The 14,002-nt window shown below is 42.1% G+C and overlaps 1 protein-coding gene across 1 annotated transcript in view; it reads left to right on the top strand.

The window, feature by feature from the left end:
* The window catches only part of Rnf43 (ring finger protein 43), a 72,909-nt gene that overhangs the window by 3,108 nt on the left and 55,799 nt on the right, over nucleotides 1-14,002 (top strand). The gene's annotated exons all lie outside the window — the stretch shown is intronic.

The following is a 14,002-nucleotide window of genomic DNA, read 5'->3' as shown; positions in this document are numbered from 1 at the left end:
CTTTTTAATGGGCAAGCTACTGTCTTACTTCATAAAAAGATGTTGCTTATTTATTAAAACCCATTTTGTAAAATGACACTCCTTGCTGTGGCCATTGGAGGCAGGCTGGCTTAGGCGAGGGATCTCAGCATACAAAGTCAGATACTCATTTTGTGAGATGTGTGGACTATGAATTTTAGTTCATAGTCATATGAATTAAAACAGAAAGAAGGTAAGAACATGAAATAAATTACAGAATTATTTTTCAAACATGAAAACTTTAACTAGGTATGGTGACCCCCATGTCTTTAATCCCAGTGCTCAGGAGACAGAGGCAGATGGATCTCTTTGAGCCTGAGGCCAACTTGGCCTACATAACAAGTTCCAGGACAGCCAGGAGACAGAAAGAGACCATGCTTTTAAAAAAAAGAAAAAGAAAAAAGCATGTTTATATATGGTTTAGTGGTTCTGCGTTGCGCTTCTTTGAATGTATTTTGAAACTGGAATAAAGGAAGAGGATAAAGAGCTGAAGTAGTTTCCTGGTTGGAAAGACAGACTGACAAATGCCCTAAGATCTGATGTGTGTGAGGGGCTAGCATCTGCATTAGGCTCTGGGATGGGATTAGGCGTATTTAAAAGCTGGGATAGTAACTCACTGGGGACGGAGTGGTGTGACCTTGTCTCCCTGGGGTGCCTGCTGCGTTGCGGAGTTTAGCACAGACAGTTTTACTATTAAGCCGTCTGTTTGTGTCTCCGCAGTCTCAGGGAGCCACACTCAGATCCTGTGACAGATGTTCAGTAACTTAGTGATCTGCTCCGAGAGACGGCGGCCTCCGTCAGGTCACATCGCTTGTTTTCTGTTGGGAAAAACTCTGGCCCAAAGCGTCTGTATTTTCCTAAAGGGAATGGTACCCGAGGAGGCTGGTGATGCCTGTGCCATTACTTGGTCAGCTCTTCTTGTATCTTCTCTTATTCTGCCTTTAAAAAAGCACTAACCTCCAGGGTTCTCTAAACGTTGCCTGGAGAACTCTGTGAACAAGACTGTCGTTGGATCCTTGGAACAGAGCTTTCAGCTTTCTCAGTGGACAGCTATACATCACTGGCGGTTTTCAGGCTTTTCTTTTTCTGTCCATGTGTGCTTCTTTTAGGTTTTTCAATACTTTTTATGATGGCTTAGTATTAGTCACTGAGTATGTCGTTTGGGTCCTGTTACACTCTCTGTGAATCAATTTTTGTAGTCCACAGCAGTTAACTAAATTTTCTTATTCACTCCTGAAGACAAACTATTTTTTTTAATAAACCTTGTAAGATATATATCCTTATACATTATTTGATTAACTCTTTCAAAGAGCTCTGCTGTTAGGGACACTTGGTTTGTGCGTCTAGAATCCATGCTGTTTGCTCCTTATCAGATTACACTGCAACCCAGTTTACTCTTGGGACTGGTTCACCCAGCCTTCCCTCAGAAGTCCTGTCTCTGGCCCTCCGTGTGCACTGTGGCTGTCTTGGTAGATGCTGTATCCCTGTAACACAGATGGATCAGTCCTTGTGGCCTTCTGCCTATGAATTGGTCCTATTAATCTCTAAAGATTCAATTGGGTCTTTGTAAAAGTGAAGTACTACATACAGGAAAATTGATTAAAACAACAAAACAAAAAAAACAGTGGTTAGAAAAAAGAAAAATCTTTTCCATTTTCCCAAGTTAATTCAAGATGCATACACCTTCATGAAAACCAAATTAATTGGATTTCATTGTTTTGCTTTTTGTTGTATTTATTGTATTTCATTGTATTGCCTTTTAAATTTCCCTAGACAAATGGAGCCATCCCATGACAATGTACCCCCTTTGGTTTAATAATAATATAGACCATGCAACTGCCTTTAAGATAATTTTCTTTTTCTCAGCTTTTTCTGATGGTTGTAATTCTCAGACATAAGCATTTAAAAGCCAAGCAGTGATGAATTTTTGCCTAGATTCTTACTCCTCACTCTCTCTGTTTAGATTTCTTCTTGGTAGCAGTGATATCTGGGTCTGTTTCTCCCTCTGTGTCTCTTTTTCCTCGTGTGTGTGTGTGTGTGTGTGTGTGTGTGTGTGTGTGTGTGTGTGTGTGTAACCCAGGGCCTTCCACATGCTGGGTAGATGTTCTGCCATTGACGAATGTCTTCTCCGAGTCCTGGAGGGAAGTTGAAGGAGGCGTTGTCTTTGCTGCTGCTGCCACCGTCTATTTCTCATCTTCTCAAAATTTCTCATCTTAGTCCTGAACGATTATATTCCTGCTTTGCCCTGAAGTCTTTTCTTGGAGTTGCTGTACCATGAAGACCTTCCTGGTGTTAGCCATCGTCTTTGAAGTGTCCAGCTTTGGGTTCCCTCTGCATTTGCCGAATCTTTCCTCCTTCCTCTTCCTTTCCTTCCACCTTCCTCCCTTGTCTCCCATTCCGTTTGTATACTTAGGTTCACTGACCACTGCCGCTCAGGACAGCTGTTGTTTTTAACTAGCCGTCAAAACCAAAACAAAGCAATGGGCGGAGGAGACTTTCTTTTGAGCCCTCCTAATACTTGGTGGTGATTTATAAAGAGTATTATTATATGATGGTGATTACAACCTCCATATATATTCTTTGTTTCCCGGTCCCCCCACTGCTGATGGAAAATACCCTAGAACTGAGCACTGTCTGGTTTCCTGTTTTCCGTCTTGCTTATAATTAATTAACGTTTGTGTCTGTTGTTATTACCTAGCCATATTCTCGGTGCCACATCTGTCCATGGTTGTCGTCACATTTTCTATTAAGTATTAGAAGAACAACTCCAGGTGGTCTCTAAGCAAAAAATACGAAAATCTTAGTGTAGCACTTGGGAGGTCACCAACTCTTCGGCTGTCGCAGTTATCCTGCTCAGCTGGTTGTCCTGGATTTTCTTAGACTCCAGGATAAAGTTATGATCAAGATTAGAATGTGTTGCCTGGAGGCAGCAGCCCTGCAGTAGGAGCCGAGCCTGGGGTAGTTTCACATTTGGCCCCAAACAGGGAGCGCCTCCTGGACAGATTCCCTTTGCCAGTGTCTGGACTTGCCTGCTCGTCTTACCTGTCGCCACGTGCTTACCCCCTTTTGAATTTTCACTTTATTTGTATTGAGCACCTGAAACTTTCAGATTGGAGTTTTTGGCCCGTGTCAGAGAGACAATCCTCTGTTGCAAGCTGTAAACCTAAGGAGCTAACTGACCCCACATAGTTATGGGATTGGAACAAAGTAGCTTTTACCTCGGTGAGGGTCAGATCCCTTGTCTGTGACGGTGAGGGATTTGAATACAATAGCTACCAAATGGATACTGCACCTTTTATATGTGTTAGCTCATTGAATTATCATGATAACTTTATGAGAGAAAGTGTTCTAAACCTGTTTTCTCACATTTTTACAGAAAAGGAAACTGAGGACTTAGTATCTCTAAGGTAATAATTAGTGAGTAATTGGCATACTGGAGCTTGAACTGTAGAGCCCCGTGGTTCTTCAACTCTGTTAGAACACCAGAGTGCCACTGTCAGAGGCTGAGGCTGGATACACAATATCCTACTACCTTCTAATAATTTCTGTCTTTCTATTTTTCCTCATTTTGAGTTTGATTTGCAGAAAAGGAGTCAACCAGAGTGTTTACCCAGTATCTCCATTACATTACCTTTCTGTTCATTTTAAAATGTGATGACTTACTAACACAGGAACGCAAATAATAAACTTTGAAATAGCATGCATTTAATTGACATTGCTTAAGTGAGTTCCTTGGATGCAGATTTCAGAGTAGATTTTATGATTTTTTTTTGGCTTTGCTTTTAAAAGAACTACAGAGTAAATATTCAAGGTACAGTCAACTCTCAGTTATTCATGTTAATGGAGGTGTAGAAAAGATAATTAATAATTGACTTTGGAATGTAGTTAGAAATGCCCTATCAGATACAAAGTGAGCCCAGATATGAGCCCTGCTCAGGCCTTCTAGATTTGGCTTTTTGTTACAAAACCTGGCGTCCAGAGGAGAGAAGAAGTTGCAGAGTATTTTTAAAAATTTTCTTTTGTGTGTATGAGTGTTTTGCGTGCATGTCTGTCTGTGTAGGTAGCTCTTGTGTACCTGGAGCTGCAGAGGCCAGAAGAGGGCATTGGATCCCCTGAATCTGGGGTTGCAGACCATTGTGAGGTGTCACATGGATACTGAGAATCAAATCCTGGAGCTCTCAAAGAGCAGCCAGTGCTCTTAACCAACCACTGAGTTGTCTCTCCAGCCCCTGCAGAATATTTTTAATGCTACTTTTCAGGTTAAGAGGGATTCTCTTGCTGAGTGTGGTGGCACAGGCCTGTAATCCCAGAACTCAGGAGACTAAAGCCAGGAGCATTATGAATTAGAAACCAACCTAGACTACATAATGAATTCAAGGCTAGCCTGGGCTATTTAGTGAGATTCTGTCTCAAACAAATAAAAAGACAAAAATAACAAAACCAAAAATGTATGTCTTTTCTAATTACCTATAGAGTAGATGTGTGTGCATGTGTATTCTGTACTTAATGTGGAAGTGAAAACATTTAAGTTCATATTCATAAATATCTTTCACTGATAGGAATTAATAAATGAATCGTGCTTCAGCCATTTATCCCATGTCTGTGTAGTGCTCATTTAGCAGATTCTGTGCACAGGTGTTTGCCTGGCCTGTACTCAAGTGTGTGGAGGTCATTTTCCATTTTCTTTAACAATTACTCAGTTTACTTTTTTATACAGGATTGAAAATATTCCTAAAGAGCCAGGTGGTGGTAGAGGTAGGCAGATCTCTGAGTTCAAGGCCAGCCTGGTCTACAGAGTGAGTTCCAGGACAGCCAAGGCTACACAGAGAGACCCTGTCTCAAAAAAGCAAACAAACAAACAAACAAAACAAAACAAAAACACCCTCTAAAAAAAAATCTTTAAAAAATAAAAGGAAAAAAATGTATTTTTATTTGATTGTTTGTTTGAGGCAGGGTAGACATGTATAGACCAGGCTACTCTGAATTCACTATGTAGACTAGGCTGGCTCTGAACTCACAGAGATCTGTCTGCCTCTGCCTCCCAGGTGTTGTGATAAGGGTGTGAGAAATCTATTTCTAAATCCATCTGAGGAAGTGGATTTCCATGGGTCAGTTGTATTATGTGAAGAGCTAAAATGTTGTTAATGGCGGAGGCAGTTCCCTCTTGGATATATGTTGCTCAGTGTGATGAGTCAAGAAAAAACGTTGATGAGGTAGCTTCCCAACTTGAGCTCAGAAAGCCTTTTGACCTGTGTCCTGGCCTGCACTTACTGTTGTCCTGGGAATTGTTAAAGCCCAAATCTGTACAGCACCCCTGCTCCCTTGCCCCACCCCCCATCCTTTGTCTCCAGGCACTCAGCCCTTCGGTAGACTTTGTGTATTCCCACCCCGGTGGGTCTTCTTATTAGGCCCTCAGCCATAACCACTTAGAGCCCAGACACTTTCTTCTAGTCCCCCAAAGGCCATCCCTAAGTGTCAAGAGGCCTCCCTCCACCATTCTGCTAAAGCAGCCTCTTGTTCCCTCACGGCCCATATTCTCCTTCCATGATTTAGTTTTCTTTTCCAAGTTATTGTCTGTAATAAGATTTTATTTTGCTAGCTGCCTGCTTCCTCTTAGTAAACTATGAACACTGTGAAAACAGATTTTCTTCCACTTTTGTTGAAAGCTATATCTCTGGAAATCGGGCCTGTTATATTAGGTAGAGCCCTAGTTTAGCACTTGCTATATGCTGAGTGAACAGAAGAAACTCGGAGCTGAGAGGTAACTCTAGGACAAAACAGGTTTACTTATCACATTTCAATTATTTTGACTTATTAACAGCCAACTATTTCCTTGATTCTTTCTAAATCAAACATGGCTATCATGAATAAATTTGATATGCTCCTTTATACAGCATTTTACTGTATTTGTTTATCTATTCATTAATTGATTGATTGACTCGAGATGGATCCCAAGCGTGCTAAGCAAGCTGTCTCCCTAATCTACATACTAGCCCCTACTTAGCACTTACTTGTTTGTATGTTTGTTTTGTTTATGTTTGTGGATTGCTTTGTTTTTGAGGCGGGGGGGTCTCACTGTGTAGCCATGGCTCCCCTGGAGTTTGCTGGGTTTAGCAGGCTGGCCTTGAACTCGCTCTCCTCCTACCTCTGCCTCCTAAATGCTAGTATTACAAAACCCATCTCCTGGCTCAGCATTTATTTCATAGATAGTTGAACCTTTGCTTCTTAGGAAATTCTGGTTCTCCAAGAATGAGTAGTGGGTACTGATTTAAACCTTTGATGACAGGATATTATTAGCATGTATCTAAAGGACTGTACCTTCTTAGCTCTTAAACTTGTGATTCCTAATTCTGGTTTTGAAATACGCTAAAATAGTGGGGGTTTTTTCCTGCTCCCCCCCACCCCCCCACTCCCTCTCTCCCCTCTCCTCTCTCTCTCTCTGTGTCTGTCTGTCTGTCTCTGTGTGTTGCTAGGGATTGAAGCCAAGACCTGTGCATGTTAAGCAAGTGTTCTAATTAAGCTCTAGTTAAGTTTTAATATACTCGCCTCTAGCCTTGGTATCTTTTTAATACAAGACTTAGCAGCTTCTTTTGCTTTTAAATAGCAGATAAGCTATTGTACATATTCTAAGCATTATAGTTAGGAAAAATTTGTCCCGTGATTTTTAGTGTCTTAGAATTTGTGTTGAATTTGCAATTTTAGAAACACCAAAATCATTTAAAAGTTAGTTTTTTAAAAATGTAAACCTAAAAGCACATATTATTTCTCAAGATAGCAAATTAGATAATGTAGAAATCCTGATCCCTGAATTAAAAACACTGGTAGTTCTTCAAGTATTGTTTATTTTTAAATCCAGACTACCTGTGTTATGAGGGGAATGGCCACAATGCAAGTACAATTTTAAGTTGAATTATCAGGTATCTATCAACTCTACACTACTGTGAACCCAACCCAGGGCCTTGTGCAGATGAGGCAAGCTACATATCAATTTTGTGCATGCTGTTATCCGGAAAGGCTGCTTTTGATACTTATAACTACATGACAGTTGAGAAATGTTGTTGTTGTTACTTTTGTAGAATAATTTGGCTGAAACCAGAGGCCCTGTGTTTGACATCTACTACTTTGACTATTTCCCAAAACATGTGTGAGGATGCTCAATCTTTGTTGTTCTTGTTTTTCCAAAAACATTTTCTGAGATCTGGTCAATTAGCCACTCTGAAGGAAAATCTTTTGATGGTCCGGGTTTATGCACTCTTAGCTTACATGTTCACGTAGCGCTGTCTAATATTCTCATGACCGCTTCCTTACCCTTGTGAGGGGCTTCGTAGCCCAGAGTCAGAGTCAAGGTCTTCTGCTGCAGTCTTCAGCTGCTACAGTAAAGTGGTTTTGGTGTGGGGGTGGGGAAGGGACGGGGAAGCACCAGGCAGGCCACGTGGAAAGTCATCGAAGGTCAAGGTAGGAAAAATACCTAGTCCATTCTTTTCATTGTACAGATAAAGAATTGAATCCAAGAAGATTACTGTTTATCAGCCAAAGATCTGGGGTATTTTATTGGCTGATATTTTTAGCCAAGTTTATTCATTTTTAAACAATGTATTGTCGTTGCTAGAAATTAAAAACCCGACAGTCTGTTAAGAAGATACTGTATTTGGACATGGTGGCATATACCGTATAATCCCAGAATCTAGAAAACTTAAGCAGGAGAACTCCTGTGAGCTCAGGGCCAGTCTAGGCTACATAACAAGTGTGAGGCAAGCCTGGGCCACACAGTAAGACCCTCTCCCAAGAAACACCAAACATTTAAAAGTAAAAATAAAAAAAAGCTTGTATGGTGGCTCCCATCTGTGATCCTAGCACAAAGCAGGGCTGAAGCAGAATTGCCAGCCTGGATCAGGGTAGCCAGGGTAACAGAGTGAGAGCCTGTCTCAGAAACAGCAGCAACAATAACATAAAAACACAAACAAAAACAAAAAACCAGGGCTGGAGAGATGGCTCAGCAATTAAGAGCACTGGCTGCTCTTCCAGAGAGAGGACCTAGGTTCAGTTCCCAACACCCGAATGGTGGCTCACCACTATCTGTAACTCCAGTTCCAAGGGAAGTGATGCCCTCTTCCGACTTCTGAGGGCACCGGGCATGCTTGTGGTGCATGGACATACATACTGGCAAATAGTTATATACATAAAAATCATATTTTAAAAAGCAATAATTGGTAAATTGGTTGATTCTTAAAAGACAGAGCATTGGCGATGTAGCTCAGTGGTAGAGTGTTTGTCTTTTATACATATGTCCCTAGGCCTGAGCCTAATTACCACAAGGAAAAAAGTTCTACCTATATCAGACTGTCCGCCATCTATCTACCTATGGTAGTGCAGACTGATAGTCCTGGGACTCAGGAGGCTGAAGCAGGGGTGTTGTAAGTTCAAGACTAACTTGGGCTACAGCATTAAGACCCTGTCTCAAAAGAAAGAAAAGAAAATATTACAGACTGCATTGGATGTCTTTTATCTTTGATCCCTAGTCAACTCGAAGGCATGCATACTTTAAAACAAATAAATCAGAAAAAAATACTTTGTCACAATTTTGCATTCCTTTCTGTGGTTCATGTCATTTATTCTACATAAAAATCACTGCAGACCACATGTTCTGGAACCTGGATTGTCTGAAAGCAGGATGCTCTTGGAAGTCTTGGCTGAGAAAACTCATCCTAAGTGGAGGTTGTGCGGGCTTCCCTGGATGTTGACACTGTAATTCCCTTCCTGTACCTGTCTGCTGGGGCGGTTACTACAGGAAATGAGGGCATAGCACCTTACTCGGGTCCTGCTGAGGAGATGCATCTTAAACACCAGAAGGGCAGTGTGTGGTGAATGGCAGAGCAAAGTTCCAGGCCTAAAAGCACCAGAGCTCCAGTGTTGTTTCTCCAGAGTTGGTCACATGGCTATAGTAGGCGGGGCCTGTGGTTCAAGTAGGAAGGCACTACCCTAGTGCCATGAGGCCCTGGGTTCAGTCCCTAGCACCACAGGTAGGTAAATAAAAGTGAATACAAAATTAAACAAAATGAAAGGAAATGACTGCGATAATTCAGCCTTGAGTTCCCTGTGGTTGAAGCAAAACAAAGTAATATTAAGTTTTAAATCGAGCAATTTCAAGTAGCTTAAAGATGGAGAAGAGCTGCAACCCAGTTGCACCTCATAAATGTGGGTTCTAATGTTCCCTGTAGAATCCTGCATCATTGTGCTCCTCACTGACATTCTCTTTAGAAGTCCAGATAACTAACCGTGCTGGCCTCCATTCAGATCACAAACTGACTTTCTAAAATATGCAACAAGCTGCTGCTGATACGGTTAGCTTTAAATGGCATTTTATAGAGTGGGAACTTGGAGGTGATAATCTCAAGTGTTTTGGTTTTGATTCTTCTCAACCTGAATCCCAGGAAGGAAAAAATAATATTTATTATCTAGAAAGTGAAGTATTCGGATATATCTCCATTTAACAACAACAACAAAAGTCTTCTTAATATAACAGCTCTTTGAGATATAGTCCCATGTCTCCTGGGCAGGCTTGAACTCCTCATCTAGCCAAAAATGATCTTGATCTGCTGGTCCTCCCGTCTCCATCTCCCAAGGGCTGGGGTTATAGAAACAGAGTATTACACCTGTTCCTACGAAGTGCTGGGGGTGGAACCCAGGACCTTGTACATACTAGGCAAGCGTTCCACCGATTGGGGGTACACCCTGCAGAGTTGGTTTTCTTTCTAATAGTTGGTTTTGGCGATGGTTTTATGTTAGTCCCGTTCTCTAAAATCTGTTGGTTTTAATATACTATGAGGGACTATATCAACATTATAACCTACTATAAAGTTAGTAAAGTGTAATGGCATGTACATCCTTTGATTACTATTAGATTTCATCATTATATCATTTGGAACCACCTAGTTGATTCCTTGGGGTATACACGAAGTCCATAGGTGCCTTATGACCTTTTCAAAAGTAGAAGTAGGCTAGATGTGATGAGCTGTCATCTCGGCAACTGGGATGTGGAGGCAAAGAATTTCCTCACTGTGCGTTCCAGGCCAGGCTGTGTAAGGCAGTGAGGTCCTGTCTCGAACAAACATACCTAAAACAACAACAAAAGAGCCTTCCCGCCTTTAAACTTTTAGAATTATTATTAATATTATTCTAGAACTAGGTATAACCTAGGCCAGACATGGAGGCTCACGCCTGCAACCCCAGTACTTGGGGGGCAGAAGCAGGAGGATCAGGAGTTCAAGACAGTCTTGATCAGCCTGTCTCAAAACACCTAAAAAAATAAAAAAATTTAAAAAGTAGAAATTAATTTAGTACGTTAAAGGATTATATATGTATATTCACACATGTGAGTGCTGTGCCTACATGCGTTTGTGCTCTACCTAGATCCCTGGTGCCACAAAGGGCACTGGATCCCTGGAACTAGGATTATAGACAGTGGTGATATACTGTGTGGGTGCTGGGAACAGAGCCCGGGCCTGGAAAAACAGCCAGTGCTCTTAACCACTCCGACATTTTTCCAGCCACTTAAAGGGACATATGTCTCATGTACCTATCTATCTGTTCATCCATCCAATTTTTTTTCTTGAACTTGCAACTGCCCCCCAAGTGTTGCAATTAAAGGTGGCTTCACCATGCAGGAGTGTTTCTTTCTTTCATCTGAGGTAAAATCTGTCGTAGATGCTACAACCCCCTGCCCAGTCTGATTAAATTAAAGTCACACAGTTTTATAGCAGAGCCTCAGCATCAGCTCCACTGTTTCTTTGTCTTGCTCTGTCCTTAACATTCGTTAACACAGAGAAATGAGTCTTTTTTTTTTTAATTTATTTTTCTATTATCAGCTTGATACAGTATAAATTCTTATCCTAATAGTGAAATGTTTCACTGAGGCTTGCCCAGTAATTGAGTAAAACCAAAACTTATTATAAGCCACAGTCGTCCTAGGGTCCCCCCTGCTATATGGCCTCCCTGGTTCTGTGGGTTGCAGTCTGATTATTCTTTGCTTTATATCTAGAATCCACTTATGAGTGAGTACATACCATGTTTGTCCTTCTGGGTTTGGGTTACCTCACTCAGGATGATTTTTTCTGGTTCCATCCATTTGCCTGCAAATTTCATGCTGTCATTGTTTTTCTCTGCTGAGTAGTACACCACTGTGTATATGTACCACATTTTCTTAATCCATTCTTCAGTTGACAGGCATCTAGGTTGTGAGAAATGAGTCTTTCTCTGGCGTTTTTGATTTAAAGGTTCCTTTGGTTGAATTGAGGACCTTTACACTAAAAATCATCAAAGCTGTTCCCAGCCCTGTGATGGAATGGTGTTATCGTTAATCAATAGGCAATGCCTGAGGGAATCTAATCGACCCTTTAGAAAGACCTGGAAGAGCCAGAGATAACCTAGAACCAGAGGGGGAACCATGGGAGTCCAAGGAGAAGTGTGATTCTGAGCTTTCAAAACCTTGTGATCGGGAATCACTAGAGACAAGCTAAATAACCAATAGCTAAGGTTTGCAAGCATTTGGTAGGTGCTCATGTTGAGAGGGTGGAGGTGGAGCCATCTGGTTAGTTACTATGGCTTCTTACTAAACCGTGACTATCTGCATTGTGTGTCCCCAGAAGACTTCCGTCTGCAAAACAAGAGAAAGGCTGCCGCCAAGTTTGTGAGACCCACAGTAGACACAAAAGCGCCTTCTCAGAGGCCAGTCAGCAGAGGCAGCTTGTACAGGCAGGCCTGCTCCGCTCAAAGGCTGGGAGTCGGATTCTTTCCCCAGGGGGTTCCCAACTAGTTTGCACTTCAGAAAAATCTTTTCTTTCTCCTGCTGTTCACGCCCTGCAAAGAATTTTCTTCAAAAAAAAAAAAAAAAGTTTTATAATCAAAGATCCTTGTCCTTAGTTGTTGGACATCAAAGGAAGTTTGGAGGAGACTGGGATTATGTGAGTGCCCAGAATTCATTCTGAATGCAAGCTTGCAACATTAGCGAGTCCCCCAAAGAACACTCCTAGAGCAGAAGGAGATCCTACCCAACTACTTCTTTACCCTTCCTTGCTGTAGATATGCTAGGGTAAGGGACAAATGAGTTGAGTTCCTGTCTTTGAGCTTGGACTTATCCCAGGAATGTTGGGTTTGGAGCTGCAGACTTACTAGCAGAGGCCACCCACCCTGTGGATCTGCTGTTTTAGAACCTTCTATTTGGAAACACCAGGCGCTGTGGAGAAACATCAACAACAAACCCGTCTGTTATCCCTCAGTGTTCTCACTCTCGGGAACTGGGTCGTTCTTTCTGGGCAGTTGATGACATCACTGAATTTGGGGAGCCACATTCTCTGCATTCCCTACTGTCTCTGGGGTGTTGATGATGTCACTTTCTCCCACAGAGGAAAACCTCAGCACCCCGAAGGCCTGACCTCGGTTCTTGGCAGGTAAATGAAGGAGGAACTGACTTTTAGATGTAAACTGATTTTGTCAGGCCAAAAGAGCCATAGCCGTCTTCGGTGCGGGCACCACGGCCGCATCTCATTGTCACCCAGTGAGAATTAAGACAATAAATTATGGAACTGTTTTTCGGGGTGAGAACAAAGATTCATTTGACATTTCGACTTTCACGCTTGTGGCAGCTGTACGACATTGTTCTCTGAGCCTTCGGCTCCCTCTTAACTGCCCATCTCGTAACCCAGGAAATTTCTAAGCTTTTGAAAACCTATTCTAGATTATCCAGTTTTCTTTCATAGAACAAGTTAAGAACATCATTAAGAAATGATGAGTAAGGCAAATTTGGCAATTATGTCCAGAGCAAAGTACAGTGCCACCTTAACCTTAGCTTTGTGGGTGTGAACTGAAGAGACTGCCCTTGGAGACAGAGCAGTGGTTAGGATCAAATTCCAGGAGCACCCCAAAATGCTCAGTCTCCAATAGCGCAGTCCCCGGTGCCCCCCACAAGGATCCTGTGAGCACCCTCAGAGCCTTTTTGTGGTGTCCTTGTGGTTAAAAAAAACATCATCAGTTACAGAGGTTTGCCCCTACAGACAAACCTCGGAGAAACATCACTTGTCTATCTTTACCACTAAAAATAATCTTTTATGCTTTTATTCTTTTCTGAACTAACATGTTACAGTTTTAGGGGTTTTTTAAAAGTCTTTTTCATAGGTTCATCAACAGACTATTCTCAAAAGTTTTTAAAAATTTTTATTGTGTGTGGGCACACTAGAATTTTGTGCCAGTGTGTGTCACATGTGTGGGGGTGCCTGTGGAGGACAGAAAAGGGAGAATATACCCCAGAATTGTAGTTCCAGGCAGTTGTGAACCACCCGATGTGGGTTCTGGCCACCAAACTTGGGTCCTCCTTAACTACTGGGCCGTTTCACCAGCCCTGTACTGTTTTAAACGCACTAGTTGGCTCCAGGATAGTAATGCAGACTCTGAAATAAGCGAGATTTACCCGTTGATTCTTACCTGTTCAAGATCAGTCTATGGCCACACTACCCTGACCATGACTGATGGAGGAAGCTAAGCGTGTAGGGGTCCAGTTAGTAATTGGATGGGAGAAAACAAACCAGTTTGGGGGCGGGTGTAGGGGAGAAATGTCGAGACATGAAATTCCAGGTGACAGGAAGACCTCCACCTCGGAATATTAGCATTAGCATTTGGAGGCTGTAATGGCTCACACTGTCAGTCCCTGCACTCAGGAGGCTGAGACAGATCTCAGTGAGTTCAAGACCAGCCTGATCTACAAAGGGAGTTCCAGGCCAGCCAGGACTACATGGAGAGACCCTGTCTCAAAACAGTAACAACAAAACACAAAGCCAACAAACCAGCCAAAAGAACAACAACCTTGCCTTTTCCGGTGTTCGATTATAGAGTTTTAAAAAACTCTACCGGGGACCATACGAGTAAAGTTTACTGAAAACAGGAGTCCTGCTAGTCTGGGTGAAGACATGGGGAGGTAAACTGTAGGAGGAGG

The sequence above is a fragment of the Peromyscus californicus genome, unplaced genomic scaffold (genome assembly GCF_007827085.1).
Source record: "Peromyscus californicus insignis strain IS unplaced genomic scaffold, ASM782708v3 Scaffold_3__1_contigs__length_106647218, whole genome shotgun sequence".
Lineage (NCBI taxonomy): Eukaryota > Metazoa > Chordata > Mammalia > Rodentia > Cricetidae > Peromyscus > Peromyscus californicus.
This window is presented reverse-complemented; position numbering and strand designations above follow the sequence as displayed.